The 15486-nt window shown below is 44.8% G+C and overlaps 1 long non-coding RNA gene and 1 other non-coding gene across 3 annotated transcripts in view; both read left to right on the top strand.

Moving 5' to 3' along the window:
• LOC105866941 (uncharacterized) overlaps window positions 1-334 on the top strand; it is a 13010-nt gene extending 12676 nt beyond the window's left edge. For both annotated transcript variants that reach the window (XR_012914258.1, XR_001152088.2), the window contains one exon: window positions 1-334. This exon is cut by the window's left edge and continues 126 nt beyond it. This is a non-coding gene — a long non-coding RNA (uncharacterized LOC105866941).
• Window positions 335-10429: 10095 nt separating this feature from the next.
• LOC142863779 (U6 spliceosomal RNA) lies at window positions 10430-10536 on the top strand. The gene has a single exon (XR_012914420.1). It is a non-coding gene; the product is annotated as a U6 spliceosomal RNA (small nuclear RNA).
• The last annotated feature ends 4950 nt before the right edge of the window (window positions 10537-15486 follow it).

Genomic DNA, 15486 nt, shown 5'->3' with positions numbered 1-15486 from the left:
ACACGAGGCCACACACAGGACAGGGCCCAGCTCCCTGCTTGTCCTCTCCAAGTCAGCTAATGTAGCTCCAGTTATTTATTTTGGGAATTGTGTGTATTTAGAATTATCTTTAGAGATATTTTATAGTCAACGTTGAAGTTTGTTACATTAAACAATATTTAACTCTTCTAGTTGTTGGTGAAAACCTTTTTATATCAAATAGAATGCAAATGTAGAAAAGCACCAAAACAGACCGTCCCCACTCAGGGTGCACAGGGCCCTTTCTGTGCCGTGGGGGTGGAGGTGGGCAGGGAGATGGTGTCCCTCACAGCCATGGTGACCTCAGCGTCTGATGCCATCAGTTATCAGGGCGTAAAGGAGCCAGGCGTGAAACCGAACACCAGCAACAGGAAGAGTGACTGGAAGACGACAGCCCTGAGGGTGCAGCCAGCACTCATCTGGCAAATGCGCATGCCCAGCGCTGGAGACAGCTGGTGGTAAAGCCCAGTTCACCTGTGCTCAGGTGTGAACCTCAGTACAGCTGGGTAATGTTCAAAGTCACTACCACCTCTACAATATTTAAATATTGAAGGCTTTTGCATATTCAATAATATTATTTGGACAGAAAATTCCCTTTACCATCGAAGAATTAAATCCCTAAATTATACATGAAAATGCCTTCATTCAGTGGGTTGAAAATGAGAGATCTACAATGAGGACGTTTATTGCCTATTTTCCTAAAACCACGCTTGTACCAGATCTCGTGGCTGCCTTCTGTGTGTGGCGTTTTCCACAGTGCCCCGAGTTTCCACAGAAGTTTTCCAGCTAATTTCTAATGGAATTAACCATAAGTACTCTGCCTAATACAAACGTAGTCGACAGGAGAAAACTGCCTGTATGTGGCTCATAAATGACGAGTGTACTCCTGCTGAACTGTCTGGCCCAGGTGCGGATCTGTTAGCAGAATGCTTCAGGGCTGGGCGTTCTCGGCGAGCCCATGTGAGAGAAAGCAACTTACAAACTCTACGAAGGACATGCAGCATCCCTATAGCTAACTACAAAGCCATGCTGGCACTGTCCCCTGTCCCTGAAAGTGTTCCTTCATAGAGGAAGATACCGGGGCTCTAAGCCACTGAACGGCTGAGAAGGAAGGGATTCCCAAAGCTTTCATGACTATGGATCTCTGGGACGTGGACCCTTGGACATTGAGTTGTTGTGAGTAAAACTCTTTCCCTTCAATAACATTTTAAATTTATTAGCAGAAAACAGTTAAAAACCTGAAACTGGGACAAGGGTTTGTAGGAGGAAAGGAACTATGAAAATCTCAGCTGTGTATTAAGTTGAGTCCTCCAACCTTCAGCACACATGGCTGCCCCGGAAGGACACGTGTGGCTCGAAGGACCAGGGATGGTGATGCTCTTCAGGAGACATGAGGTCTCTGCACTGCCACCAAAAGTGCAGACGGCTCATCCACCACCACGGAGATGGCCTCCGGGCCAGTCCTGCCATCCCTGACGCCCCACTCTAGGATTTTGGCAGTAAAGCCGAGCTTGATGCACTTGTGTTCTATCCAGTCTGGTAAAGTACCTTTGGATTCAAAGTATTAAGCTCAGCAGCAACTACACTTCTCAGTTTTGTGTGGAATTTTCCTTATGCTTCCATAATTTTCCATTGCCAGAGAAAAACGTCGACGTGCGGAGTCGAGACTTTCTGCTGGCAGGGCGTGTTTCAACCTAAAAATGGTACCCTGTCGGGTGAAGTCCGTGGACAGCTGCTTGCAGCCCTGAGAACGGTGACCAGTGGCTCCACAGTCCAAACAAGACAGATCGCGCTCTTCGTGTCACTGGGACCATTGCTACTTCCTAGCAATCGCTGGGTCTGGTATATCCCTGCCGTCCGCGCCCTGAGGTCCAGCTTGGGTGGCACAGGAAATGGGGACTGCGGGCCCAGGACCTGGCGGGGGTCTCCCTGGGGGCCTCCCCCTGGCTACTGCTGGCGTCGCACCAGGAACTGGGCAGAATCCGGGGGTCGTCTTGCACCAGGCCACCTCCACCCACAGGGTCAGCTCATTGCCTCCTCGGTGTCCTGCTGACGCGTGAGTATGCAGGGTAGGGATGCCCCGCAGCGGCCCCAGGGAAAGGACTTCTTTGAATGCCACGCGTCTGCTCCCACAAGGGTCCAGAGGACCACTGGGGCTGTGGCAAGGGCAGCACGCGGTTGCACCTGGGGGCAGCCAGCAAGGGCGGGAGCCGTGGTCTGCTGTAGTTGGGCAGGTGCCGGGGGCCAGGAGGGCACCTGGATGCCACCACGGTTCCAAGCTGAGGCTTGATGCAGGTGGATGGCACCCTCGGGGGGGTCCTGGGGCAGCGGGGGTAGCTGACACAGTACTTGCCAACTCCTGGCCCGCGAGGGTGCACTGTGGCCTCCTGGCAATTGCTTGTACGGTTTTCTGAAACCGTATTGTTTGTACGGTTTTCTGAAACTGTATCCTTTGTACGGTTTTCTGAAACAAGCACAGATAAACAGTTGATCAAAAACAAGGGAAACACAGCTCCCGTTTCAACTGACACTAGCTGCCCTTCGTCAGTGCAGCCCAGGTGACTGTACCACAGCCATCACAGGGCCTTAAAAGTGTCAGAAGAAACACTTGGCAACATATAATTAAATTGTATTATAGGAAACTAGAAAACATTGGTATGGCCTAAAGTTCAGTGAACAAAACCCAAAAGATAAATGATGAATAGGAAAAAATATGTGCCTAGTATATGACAAAGATTTTAACCTACTTAAGTCTCTAAAACGAGGGCAGAAAACACTGCCACCCACCCCATGGAAGCATGTTAGAGACATGAACCAACAGTTCCAAGAAAAAAACACAAATGGCTCTTAATTGCATTCAAAAAAGAAAAATTAGGCCAGGCATGGTGGCTCACGCCTGTAATCCTAGCACTCTGGGAGGCCGAGGCGGGTGGATTGCTCAAGGTCAGGAGTTCAAATCCAGCCTGAGCAAGACCCCATCTCTACTAAAAATAGAAAGAAATTAATTGATCAACTAAAAATATATATACAAAAAAATTAGCTGGGCATGGTGGCGCATGCCTGTAGTCCCAGATACTCGGGAGGCTGAGGCAGGAGGATTGCTTGAGCCCAGGAGATTGAGGTTGCTGTGAGCTAGGCTGATGCCACGGGACTCACTCTAGCCTGGGCAACAAAGTGAGACTCTGTCTCAAAAAAAAAAAAAAAAGAAAGAAAGAAAAATTAAAATCAAAACTATGCACAACTTCTGAAAAGAGCTGAATGAAGAAAAATGATAAAAAGAAAAAAGAATAAAAGAGTTAAATTATAAAATTAATAGAAAAAATCAAAACTATACTGAGATACCACTTCAGTGACAAAATGGCAAAAGTTTCACATCTCACTCTTACCTGTGGTTGTGCATACACCACTGCCAAGAGAGAGAGATTCGATACCTGTGGAGAAAAATGAGGCAGAATTTAGCAACAGTGCATAGGCGTTGTGGCCTTTTGACCCACCACCCAACATCTCAAAATCTATCCCAAAGGTGTACTGGCAAAAATATGGAAAGGCTCACTCACAAGGCCATTTGTTGCAACTTGAGAATATTGAAAGCATCCTTCTAAACTTAAATGTCTATAAATCATAATGAAAATTAGGCAATACTTACTAATGATGAAAACCATGCAAATCAACAATTGGGAGATGCAGCAAAGAGCATGATGTGACAACAGTGTATAGTAATTTCCAGAAAGGCTGGAAACCAATGAAGTCAATATCCAACTTAAGTTAGAAAAAATAACATCAGAATAAACCCAAATCATGTCATTGAAGTATATGCAGATGACAAGAGAAACGAATGAAAGAGAAAATAAGGATAATCACAGGGAGAAGGAAGAGAGCCCATAGTTGGTTCTCTGAGAAAAGTATAACGCACAAGTCTTCAGTGAAATTTATCAGAAAGAAATCACAAAAATTCATGTCAGACATCAATAGGATGACATAACTAGACAGGTAGCAGAGAATAAAAAGCAGACAAGCGGATGTTATGAATCAGTTTATGCCAGTGCATTGGCAGTGCTGAGTGTGTTTAAGGCAGGTCTACGGGACAGCTGCAACAGGGTGATGGAAACCAGGCTAATGACCACTTGGTGCGTGGAGTCCCCACTTGTCATTGACCTTCCCATTTGTATCTGGCAGGATTGGAGCACTGTAGGACTTGTGGAGATAGTAACACAAAATCTACTAAACTATATCCCTGGTTCTTGTAGGCTTTGGCCAGCTGTTGGGCAAAATGAACTCAGCATGGACAGAAGTGGGCCACACTGTCCTGTGTGGTCCCACACACCTCTTAGGCTCTGCGAACCGAGTGGAAGCCTCTGGATCGCTGTGTGTTTTTCATAGCGATGACTGTGCCGGTCCGTGGGAGAATGCACCGGATCCACCCTGGCTTATGTAACTACTGAATCTGCTTGCTAAGGAGGGACGGTGTCTGGGATCTCTCAGGCTCAGCACTTGACATCTTGCCCGGGAATGCCCAACCCCCTGCCTGGTGCTGGACACCCCATGACCGAGTCTCAAGTGCACGTCGGCGGCTGAGAGCGTCGGCATTCAGCCCTGTGTCTGGGTTCATCTTTTGATCTTTCCAATCAGAGACTCCAGAGTTCGGGTGGCTCATTTTTGCACTTCAGTGTCTCCAGCTGAGCAGTGGGGATAATACACCCAGATACGGCTCTCGTGAGGGTCAAAGGAGGAAACGCATATGAAGTGTGTGATCACAATGGGTTTTAGTTTTAAGAATATCGACCCTGGTGATCGTGCTGTGTCAATTGACAATATCTCCTGAGAAGACACACAGTGTCACACACACTCACACAAACACACACACTCACACACACAGAACACACACGCTGTCTCCATACTGTGTAGAAGGACACAGGTAAACATACGGCTTCACCTCTTCATAGGTTTCTCTTACATTCGGGACACTGAGTCATTCACAATTATCATTTTTGAATAACCTTAAGTGTCACATCACCTTTTCCGGGGTTTTCACAGGGCTTGACCTGGATCCGCCTCCATGTCGGCCGGGTCGCTAGGAGAGAAGAACACGGTTAATGCGTCCACGACAGAGGCGGCTGTAGGCATCTTGCCGACAGAGGGCCAGAGAGGAATTAGCGAACATTTACTCTAAGTGTCACCTTCTGATCCCGTTGTTCACTGGCTGCCAGGCAGAGCTGTCTGACTCACACTTGGGTTTCCCCAAGATCCCAGGGCTCAGGCAGCGCCTGCCACACCTGTCAGGGGGACTGTGGGGGCCACGCTGTCCTGTAGATGAGTCGGTACCAAAGGGCGACAGAGCAGGGGGACTGGGAGCAGGGGTGCTGGTGCAGAGCGAGGGACGGGTTCAACCCCACTTAGAGCCACGTGTGCCTGAGAAGGTCACGTGATCCCTCTGCCCTCGGTTCTCTGCTCTGTCATATTAGAATTGTAACAGGGCCTGCTTATTGCTATTGCATTATGAGGCGACAGTGATTAAGTACAGGTAAATCATAAGGAGGAGGACTAGAATTTCAGGCACTCTCTGTAACTGTTTACTAAAACCAGGAGGAACAAGCCGGACACTAGGTAGGGTGCTTGGATCACTCCAGGGCAGTGGGGGATGGAGGTTTATTTCCGTCCTTTCTGTGGGTCTGATGCCCTATGGCTATTAGAGGACATCTGGTGTTGTGTCCTGTGATTCCCACATCAGCCCAGGCGGGTGGGCCGAGAAGGGGCTGGGCCTCCTATTTCACACCTGATGGTTTCAGCATTTGGAGAAGCTAAGTGGTTTCTAGAATGGCATGAATGAGTGGTGGGTGCGGGGTAGGAATGTATGTGGTTCCACAGAGGCGCAGATCTCTGACGACTGAGACCTCTAGGTCACGTCCTGGACTCCGGATCCCAGGGCCCCCCTCACTCTTTCTCCAATTTTCCTGCTCAAGCGTCACGGGGCGACAGAGCTGATGCCCTGGAGGAGATGCCCGAGACAAGGGCAGGTCCCTAATCAGGAAACATTTTTTATCTTCACATCTTCCACCCCAGATATGGCCCCATTTCCTCTAAAGGAAGTCCCCTGGGGGCCTATGCACGTGCCGTCGCCCTGCCAGCTGCCCCCGTGAATGTGTCCCCACGTGACCACACTGAGTGACCAGACTGTCACATGATGGTTCTGCAAAGAGTGAACTTCCCTTCAACTGACAGAGCCTGAGCCAGCCACTAATGTGCATGAACTGGGAACGTGGCCGTCGTGGCTCGTGCTTGGGCCCTTTAATGAATTAAGTCTGTCCCCCCACTGTCCCGCTGACTACTGATCTGAGCAGCCGCCACAGCATGTAAGGAACTGTGTGCTTGTGTCGTACACTGACACAGAGGCAGCACACGCTCTTGTTTGCTGCTTTTAAATGACCATATGAATGGAAATGACACATCCAAAGTTTACTGAACTAAGTACGCACACATTTCAGAACAAAGAAGAGAGGGAAGACATGTTGAAAATGTGCTTTATCGTGTGAAAAACTTCAAGATTGTCTCCACCATTGTGGATTTCCTCCACATTTTTATAATTAATGATTTTAATAGGTCCTTAATTAAGTACAAACTGCCTGAAAATGGACTTTCCCATATTTCCCCCAAAAGGATACCTAATTGGGGACAGTTTCAGGGGTGCTGGATGTAACAGAAAATAATAGTCTTTTTTTTTTTTGAGACAGAGTCTCACTTTGTTGCCCAGGCTAGAGTGAGTGCCGTGGCGTCAGCCTGGCTCACAGCAACCTCAATCTCTGGGGCTCAGCGATCCTACTGCCTCAGCCTCCCGAGTAGCTGGGACTACAGGCATGCGCCACCATGCCCGGCTAATTTTTTGTATATATATTTTTAGTTGGTCAATTAATTTATTTCTATTTTTGGTAGAGTCGGGGTCTCCCTCAGGCTGGTTTCGAACTCCTGACCTTGAGCAATCCGCCTGCCTCGGCCTCCCAGAGTGCTAGGATTACAGGCATGAGCTACCACGCCCGGCGATAGTCTTTTTTTTTTTTTGAGACAGAGTCTCACTCTGTTGCCCAGGCTAGAGTGCAGTGGCGTCAGCCTAGCTCACAGCAACCTCAAACTTCTGGGCTCAAGCGATCCTCCTGCCTCAGCCTCCCGAGTAGCTGGGACTACAGGCATGCGCCACCACGCCCGGCTAATTTTTCCTACATATATATATTTTTTAGTTGGCCAATTAATTTCTTTCTATCTTTAGTAGAGACGGGGCCTCGCTCTTGCTCAGGCTGGTTCCGAACTCCTGACCTTGAGCGATCCTCCCGCCTTGGCCTCCCAGAGTGCTAGGATTACAAGTGTGAGCCACCCCGCCCGGCTGAAAATAATATTCTTTAAAGGAAGAGAAGTTTAGAGGCAACCTGCTTGACATAAGAGTCAAATTCCTAAATTGAGTAATAAAACAAAACCACAGAACACATCCATCACTGTCTATGGAAAACTGCAGAGAACAGTTTTGTAAATACTGAATAGAATATTTTGAGCAATTAGTCAAAATGAAGGAGGACAGCATTGAATGGGTCAATACGAACATACCTCGCTTGCGGCAGCACGTGTTTCCCATATCGCAGAGTATCAGAGTTTGCCTGTTTTAGTCTGAAAAACTCAGCACAGACAGAGCCAGCCAGAGCTGGGGGCAGTGTATATATATGATGACATCGCCATGGCGACACGGCATCATAGAAGTCTCAGTGAACGCACAGTCCACACTGTGAGGTGTCACTGCTGCTGGGCAGGCAAGTGTGCTCTTACACGTACAAAAATGTCATTGAGGATTAAGTATTTCATTTCAAAAACTGAACCCAAATCCACGCATTATGTTCTCTGTTTCTTAAAACAAGTTGTAGGAGGAGAAATGGTGTACCCCCAAATATAGTTAGTAGTGAGGATTTCAAATGGAAGAGAAACAAATGTGTCTCAACTGACACGTTGAGAATAAACAGAGGTTCCATTCTTTTTTTTTTTGTTTTGTTTTTGAGACAGAGTCTCGCTTGTTGACCAGGCTAGAGTGAGTGCCGTGGCGTCAGCCTAGCTCACAGCAACCTCAAACTCCTGGGCTCAAGCGATCCTCCTGCCTCAGCCTCCCGAGTAGCTGGGACTACAGGCATGCGCCACCATGCCCGGCTAATTTTATATATATATTAGTTGGCCAATTAATTTCTTTCTATTTATAGTAGAGACGGGGTCTTGCTCTTGCTCAGGCTGGTTTCGAACTCCTGACCTCGAGCAATCCTCCCGCCTCAGCCTCCCAGAGTGCTAGGATTACAGGCGTGAGCCACCGCACCCGGCTAGAGGTTCCATTCTTGATTTGAAATACCATCCCCAGACTTTTCTACCACTCCTGAGTCACCAAGTATTTCTGGAACCAAGTATTTCTAAATACACCAAGTATTTCTAAACTTTTTTTTTAAGACAGCATTAACATATATTTAGTTATAAAAAGTCATTGGGGCCGGGCGCGGTGGCTCACACCTGTAGTCCTAGCACTCTGGGAGGCCGAGGAGGGCGGATTGCTCAAGGTCAGGAGTTCGAAACCAGCCTGAGCAAGAGCGAGACCCCGTCTCTACTATAAATAGAAAGAAATTAATTGGCCAACTAATGTATATACAAAAAATTAGCCGGGCATGGTGGCGCATGCCTGTAGTCCCAGCTACTCAGGAGGCTGAGGCAGGAGGATGGCTTGAGCCCAGGAGTTTGAGGTTGCTGTGAGCTAGGCTGACGCCATGGCACTCACTCTAGCCTGGGCAACAAAGCGAGACGCTGTCTCAAAAAAAAAAAAAAAAAAAAAAAAGTCATTGGGACTGCAAACTAGTTCAACCTCTGTGGAAAGCAATATGGAGATGCCTTAAAACAATACAAGTAGATCTACCATTTGATCCAGCAGTTCCACTACTGGGCATTTATCCAAAAGATCCAATGACGCTCTACAAAAAAGACGCCTGCACTCGAATGTTTATAGCAGCACAATTCACAATTGCAAAGTTGTGGAAACAACCCAAGTGCCCATCAATACATGAGTGGATTAATAAAATGTGGTATATGTATGCCATGGAGTACTATTCAGCTTTAAGAAATAATAGTGATCTAGCACCTCTTGTATTTTCATGGATAGAGCTGGAACCCATTCTACTAAGTGAAGTATCCCAAGAACGGAAAAGCAAGCACCGCATGTACTCACCAGCAAATTGGTATTAACGGATCAACACCTAAGTGGACATATAGGAATAACATTTATCGGGTGTCGGGCAGGTGGGAGGGGGGAGGAGGGGATGGCTATATACAAACATAATGAGTGAGATGTGCAATGTTTGGGGGATGGTCACGCTTGAAGCTCTGACTCGAGGGGGGAGGGAGGGCATGGGCAATGTAAGTAACCTTAATATTTGTACCCCCATAATATGCTGAAATAAAAAAGTCATAATGAATAATATACTTATGTACTTATCAAAGTACATTTTCAACATATATACATATATTACTGTGCACTTAGTTCTATGTCAAGCTCTGTGAATTCTCAGAAGAATTTCTTTATCAATGTGTATGTACACAACTGGCCATCCACTGAGTAATTTGGGGGGAAAATGTCGCTACATTTTGCCTGGTTCCTCTTCTGAAGAGTGAACAGACTGGGTGAGTACGTATAATTAAAGTGTTTCTGGATGCAAACTTTTAGATAACTTTCAAAATGTAGAATTAACTGTGTATTCTGGCCGATAAATTGAACTTAGTTACACATATTCTTCTGATACGTTTAAGAAAACAAACTGTTGAAAGGAGAGTTTATGGTTAGCTTTTTGAGAAACTGAAGAACTCTTTTCTAAATTGGCTGAACTATGTCACATTGCCGCCACCAGGATGTACACCGCCAGCTCTGCAACAGTGAACTGCAAGTTACAGGCAGTAAGAAAGAAAAGTGTGTGTGTGTGTATGTGTGTGTGTGTGTGTGTATAAAGATTGGAAGGAAAAGAACACACACTATCTGGGTGATGGGCACACTGATAACATTGACTCAAACTGTACAAAAGCAATACATGTAACCAAAACATTTGCACCCCCATAATATTCTGCAATAAAAAAAGAAAGAAAAGAATAAGATTATCATTGTTGTTATTATTAGTACCCAAGTCACAAACACCAAAAAATCTAAGAATAAACTGCTAGAAGTAATATATGTTTGACAAGGCAGTTGAAATTAGAATTATATCCGTAGGATTGGTTGAGGAAAAAAAAAAAAAAAAAAAAAAAGAAATTAGAATTAGTACATTATATCATGGTTGCATTTTTTTTTTTATCACCAACAATCAATTAGAAACTTTATTTGGAGAAATAGCATTTTCAATAACAAAAAATGCTAAGAGTGCTCGCTTCGGCAGCACATATACTAAAATTGGAACGATACAGAGAAGATTAGCATGGCCCCTGCACAAGGATGACACGCAAATTCGTGAAGCGTTCCATATTTTTGTGACTAAAAAAAAAAAAAAAAAAATGCTAAGAATTCTAAGAATAAACACATTTTTCAAGCTACTTTTGAGCATTCAGATGTTTGCACAAGGCTTTGTAGGCGAATGAGAGTCAATAGAGCAGGGATAGAGCTCTGGATAGAGCTGGAACCCAATCTACTATTGGGTTCCAGCTTGTTTGTATATAGCCATCCCCTCCTCCCCCCTCCCACCTGCCCGACACCTGATAAATGTTATTCCCATATGTCCACTTAGGTGTTGATCCGTTAATACCAATTTGCTGGTGAGTACATGCGGTGCTTGCTTTTCTGTTCTTGGGATACTTCACTTAGTAGATTGGGTTACAGCTCTATCCAGAGCTCTATCCCTGCTCTATCCTCAAACTTTTTAAACAGTTCCCTGTCCCTCAGACCGTTGGAGAGTGCGCACTGTGGGCCCAGGACCAGTTGGCTGCTAAGCAGGACAGGCAGTGGCGCAAAAACACCTGGCGGGCAGGATAAATGTGCTAGGCGGGCAGCATGTGGCCCGCCGGCTGCAGTTTGAGGACGCCTGCAATAGAGCATTGTAAGCACGGAAGTGCCAAGACCCAATCTGAGTTTTCAAAAGATCTCTGGGCTTACTGTGCAACTTCGTTGCAGGGGTGCCAGCCCACGTGAGGAAGATGCTTAGGTATATGTGGAGATGCTTTTTTTGTTTTTTGGGGTTTTTGTGAGACAGAGTCTCACTCTGTAGAGTTATTTCTTCCTTTAGCTTCCCTCAATGGTAGCATTTGTATAATTACAGTATAATCTATCACAGCCAGGAAATCGGCAGTGGTGCAATCCTTCAGGATTGTTCAGATTTCACCAGTTTTACGTGCACTATTTTGCGTGTGCATATGTGTGTGTTTGTTTGGTTCTATGAAATATGTCCATCAGTCCAATAATACAATGCTTCAGTATAATAATGAAATCCTGGTGAGATAATCGATGCATATAGGAAATGGTATACTAAGAAGATATTGAAAAGAATGTAACAGACATCTATGTATTGATAATGTGACTAAGATATTTTGCTAAGTAAATCAAAGACTCATGCAGAACAGCATGTCCAGCATGTACCATTTGACTTAAAAAGTAATTACAGTCAGACTTCCATATCCGTGGCTTCCGCATCCTCAGATTCAACCAACTGCAGATGGAAAATACTCATGATAAAAATGATAATATAACAATAAAAATCAAAAAAGAAAAAAGCATACAAGGCTGGGTGCAGGGGCTTATGCCTGTAATCCTAGCACTTTGGGAGGCGGAGGTGGGAGGATCACTTGAGGCCAGGAGTTCGAGACCAGCCTGGGCAGGAGTAGGACCCCATCTTTACAAAAAAATTGAAAACTTAGCTGGTGGTGTACACCTGTAGTCCCAGCTACTCAGGAGGCTGAAGCAAGAAGATCCCTTGAGCCCAGGAGTTTGAGGTTGCAGTGAGCTATGATGATGCATTCTAGCCCAGGCAACAGAGTGAGACCCTGTCTCAAAAAAAAAAAAAAAAAATATATATATATAGTATAACAACTATTTACATAGTATTTACATTGTATTAGGTATTTTGAGTAAACTAGAGATGATTTAAAGTATGGGTAAGGATGTGCATAGGCTATTTGCAAATATTATACTATGCCATGTTATATAAGGGACCTTAGCTTCATGGATTTGGGTATCTGCTGCTAATTATTTTTTATTTATTTATTTATTTTTGAGACAGAGTCTCACTTTGTTGCCGAGGCTAGAGTGAGTGTCGTGGCATCACCCTAGCTCACAGCAACCTCAAACTCCTGGGCTCAAGCGATCCTGCTGCCTCAGCCTCCCGAGTAGCTGGGACTACAGGCATGTGCCACCATGCCCGGCTAATATTTTTTATATGTATTAGTTGACCAATTAATTTCTTTCTATTTAAAGTAAAGACGGGGTCTCACTCTTGCTCAGGCTGGTTTCGAACTCCTGACCTAGAGCAATCCGCCCGCCTCGGCCTCCTAGTGTGCTAGGATTACAGGTGTGAGCCACTGCGCCCGGCCTTCTGCTGCTAATTAATATATGCATTACCTCACATACTTTTTTTTTGTGATGAAAACACTTAAAATTGACTCTCACCAATTTTCAAGGATTATGGGTAATCCTCTGTAGATAACAAGGGCCAACTGTATATCACACAGCAATTTCACTCCTAGTAATCTACCCAAGAGAAGTAAAAACATATGCTCACACAAAAACTTATACATGAATGTTCAGAGCAACATTATTTGTCATAGCCAAAGAGTGGCAACAGTTCAGATATCCATTAACTGATGCATCCAATAAACAAAATATGGTATATGCACATAGTCATACGATGGAATATAATTTGATAATAAACAGGAATGAAGTACTGATACAAGCTACAACATGGATGAACCTTGAAAACATTATGCTAAGTGAAAAAAGTCAGTTGCAAATGACCACAAATTGTCTTGAGTCCATTTATGTGAAATTCCACAAGAGGCAAATCCATAGAGCATGAAAGTAGATTGGTGGTTACCCAGGGCTGGGAGGGTGGTGGGACAAGGGACAAGAAATGGGGTGTGAGCTAAAGGGAATGGTATTTCTTTTTGCAGTTTCTGCAGTTATAAAAATGTTCTAAAATTTACTGTAGTGATGGCTGTACAAGTCTGTGGATACACTGAAAACTATTGAATTGTAGCCTTTAACTGAGTGAATTATATCTCAATAAAGTTAATTTTTAAAGTGATGATGCAGTTTTTGTATTCTTAGAATATATGCAGAAGGATGAAGTTGTCACTGTTTGCAATTGCAGGGAGTAGAAAAATTTCAGATGACATAGAACATTAGTTTTCTTTGGTGAATGATGTTGATTAAAATTCTGAGTTTGGGGGAGTCTTTTTTCCCCCTATCTTGCCAGAGTCCCCTCTGCTGCCTGGCGCTTATGAATTCAGGCAGGATAGATTCCCTTCTCTTGGTTTTCACTTCAGTTTCTGTTTCAATTATAAAAAGTTGTATATATAAATATTGATAAAGTTCAATCCAAAAGATCACACAAGGAAAACTAGTTTCTTAACTTTTGTACAAAATTTCAGTAAGGAGGAATAAGTTCAAGAGATTGGTTCTACAACATGGTAACTATAGTTAATAACAATGTATTATATACCTAAAAATTGGTCAAAGTCAATTTTAAGTGTTTTCATCACAAAAAAGCATGTGAGATAATGCACATATTAATTAACTTGACTTAGCCATTCCATAACGTATACATATTTTAAAGCATCATGTTGTACACCATAACTCCATACAATTTTTATTTGTCAATTTAAAAAATAAATGATTCTAAAGTAATATATGAATAAAGTATTATAGAAGGATGTCAAGCAATATAAAATAGTATAAAATATAGTATTTTCCTAATTTTATGACGTCAATGCTAATTCACAGCTTTTGTATATTGGTAATTTGCCCTGATTTCTAAAGAAATATCCACTTTTGAACTGAAATTTGTAGTCACGATTTTATGTCATTTTTTTAAAGGGTCTAGAAAATTGGAAAATCCCACAAAACCTGGGTTGGTCCTTGCAGCCAGCCATGAGGTTATTCCGCCCCTCCTCGCCATGCCTTCTCCATCCATGTTCCCCAAAACCCAGTGTCATGCTGAGACCCACGGTCACAGTTCCCCCAAACGCGCTCAATACATTGATCCCAATGAATGGCAAACTCTTATTTTGGCCACGAATGAAAAGGAGGGGGAAATCTTTCTGGCACTTTGTGGAGGGGCTTGGGATGAGGGCAGGTTTGAATTTAGAACACTGAGCACAGCTGGTTTTCGCACTTCCTGGGGGATGTGTGTTGGAAACCCAAGCGTTAAAGAACGTGGCTACTAGTGAAAGTCAATTCAGGCTTATTCAGACTCTCCTTGGATAAACCTGTACGAAGCTCATCCAAAGGATGAGGAGGAAGAAGCAGCTGCAGGCTTACTGGGGAGGTGGGGACACCCTCATCTCAGTCCCAACTGTGGCCTGACAGCTGAGAGGCTGTCGTAACTTGGGGTCCAGGAACTCCCTGAAGTTGTATGCAAGATAGAGGCATAAACATGTTGGAGGGTCCATAACACTTATTAGATTCTCTAGCACACACAAGACCCCAAAAGTTAAGAAACACTGGGGTAAATGAAGCAGCAAGCACCCCTGGGAAAGACAGTCCTAAACCACCATCCACAGAATTTCTGCATTGCAGAACCAGAAGGGACCTTTGGGATGATGGGCCGGTGTGGTTGAGCCACTAGACCCAAAGATGGGGACATTTGATGGATGCCTTGATGGGACAAGTAGATCACCAGGAAATCCTATGTCCTCCAAAATCTGTCCCTTTTATGGACTCAAAAAACAGAAGATTGAAGGGCTTATGCTTCCTGTGCAATCTGGGGCAGTTCATTCATTTATTCAGCCAGCTGAATTAACTGAAGCCCCACTGTGTGCCCAGGTCTGTGCTAGTCTCTGGAGCCACATGGGTCTCACCCTGAAGAGAAGACATGCAACGAGCTGCCCATAGAATAGATCTGTCTTCTCACTCACCTTTATGTTCTCCAAGCCTCGCCCAGTGCCCAGCACAGAGTAGAAGCTCTTGGGCAGTGGGACAGTGTGGCAGGGTAAGCTGCTGGCATTTAGAATCGGGGAGCCTAGGTTCGAATCCCAGCTTGTCCACTTCTGTGTTGTGTGACTGAGCAAGTCACATCACCTCTCTGACTCTTCCTGGTATGTAGGGTAGTGGGAACTGATAGTACGGGGTCCTGGGGGGGGGGGGGGATGACAGCAGGGAAGCCATGAAAAGAGACTGGTACCTGCAAGGTGCTTCATGATCATAGCCATTGAAGTCAGTATCATTGCCATAATATCGAAGAGCCCTGGCAAACAGTCCAATCTCCAGTCTGCCTC

Source organism: Microcebus murinus, chromosome 22 (genome assembly GCF_040939455.1).
Source record: "Microcebus murinus isolate Inina chromosome 22, M.murinus_Inina_mat1.0, whole genome shotgun sequence".
Taxonomy (NCBI): Eukaryota; Metazoa; Chordata; class Mammalia; order Primates; family Cheirogaleidae; genus Microcebus; species Microcebus murinus.
The sequence above is the reverse complement of the archived record's forward strand: the minus strand, read 5'-3'. Positions and strand labels throughout refer to the sequence as shown.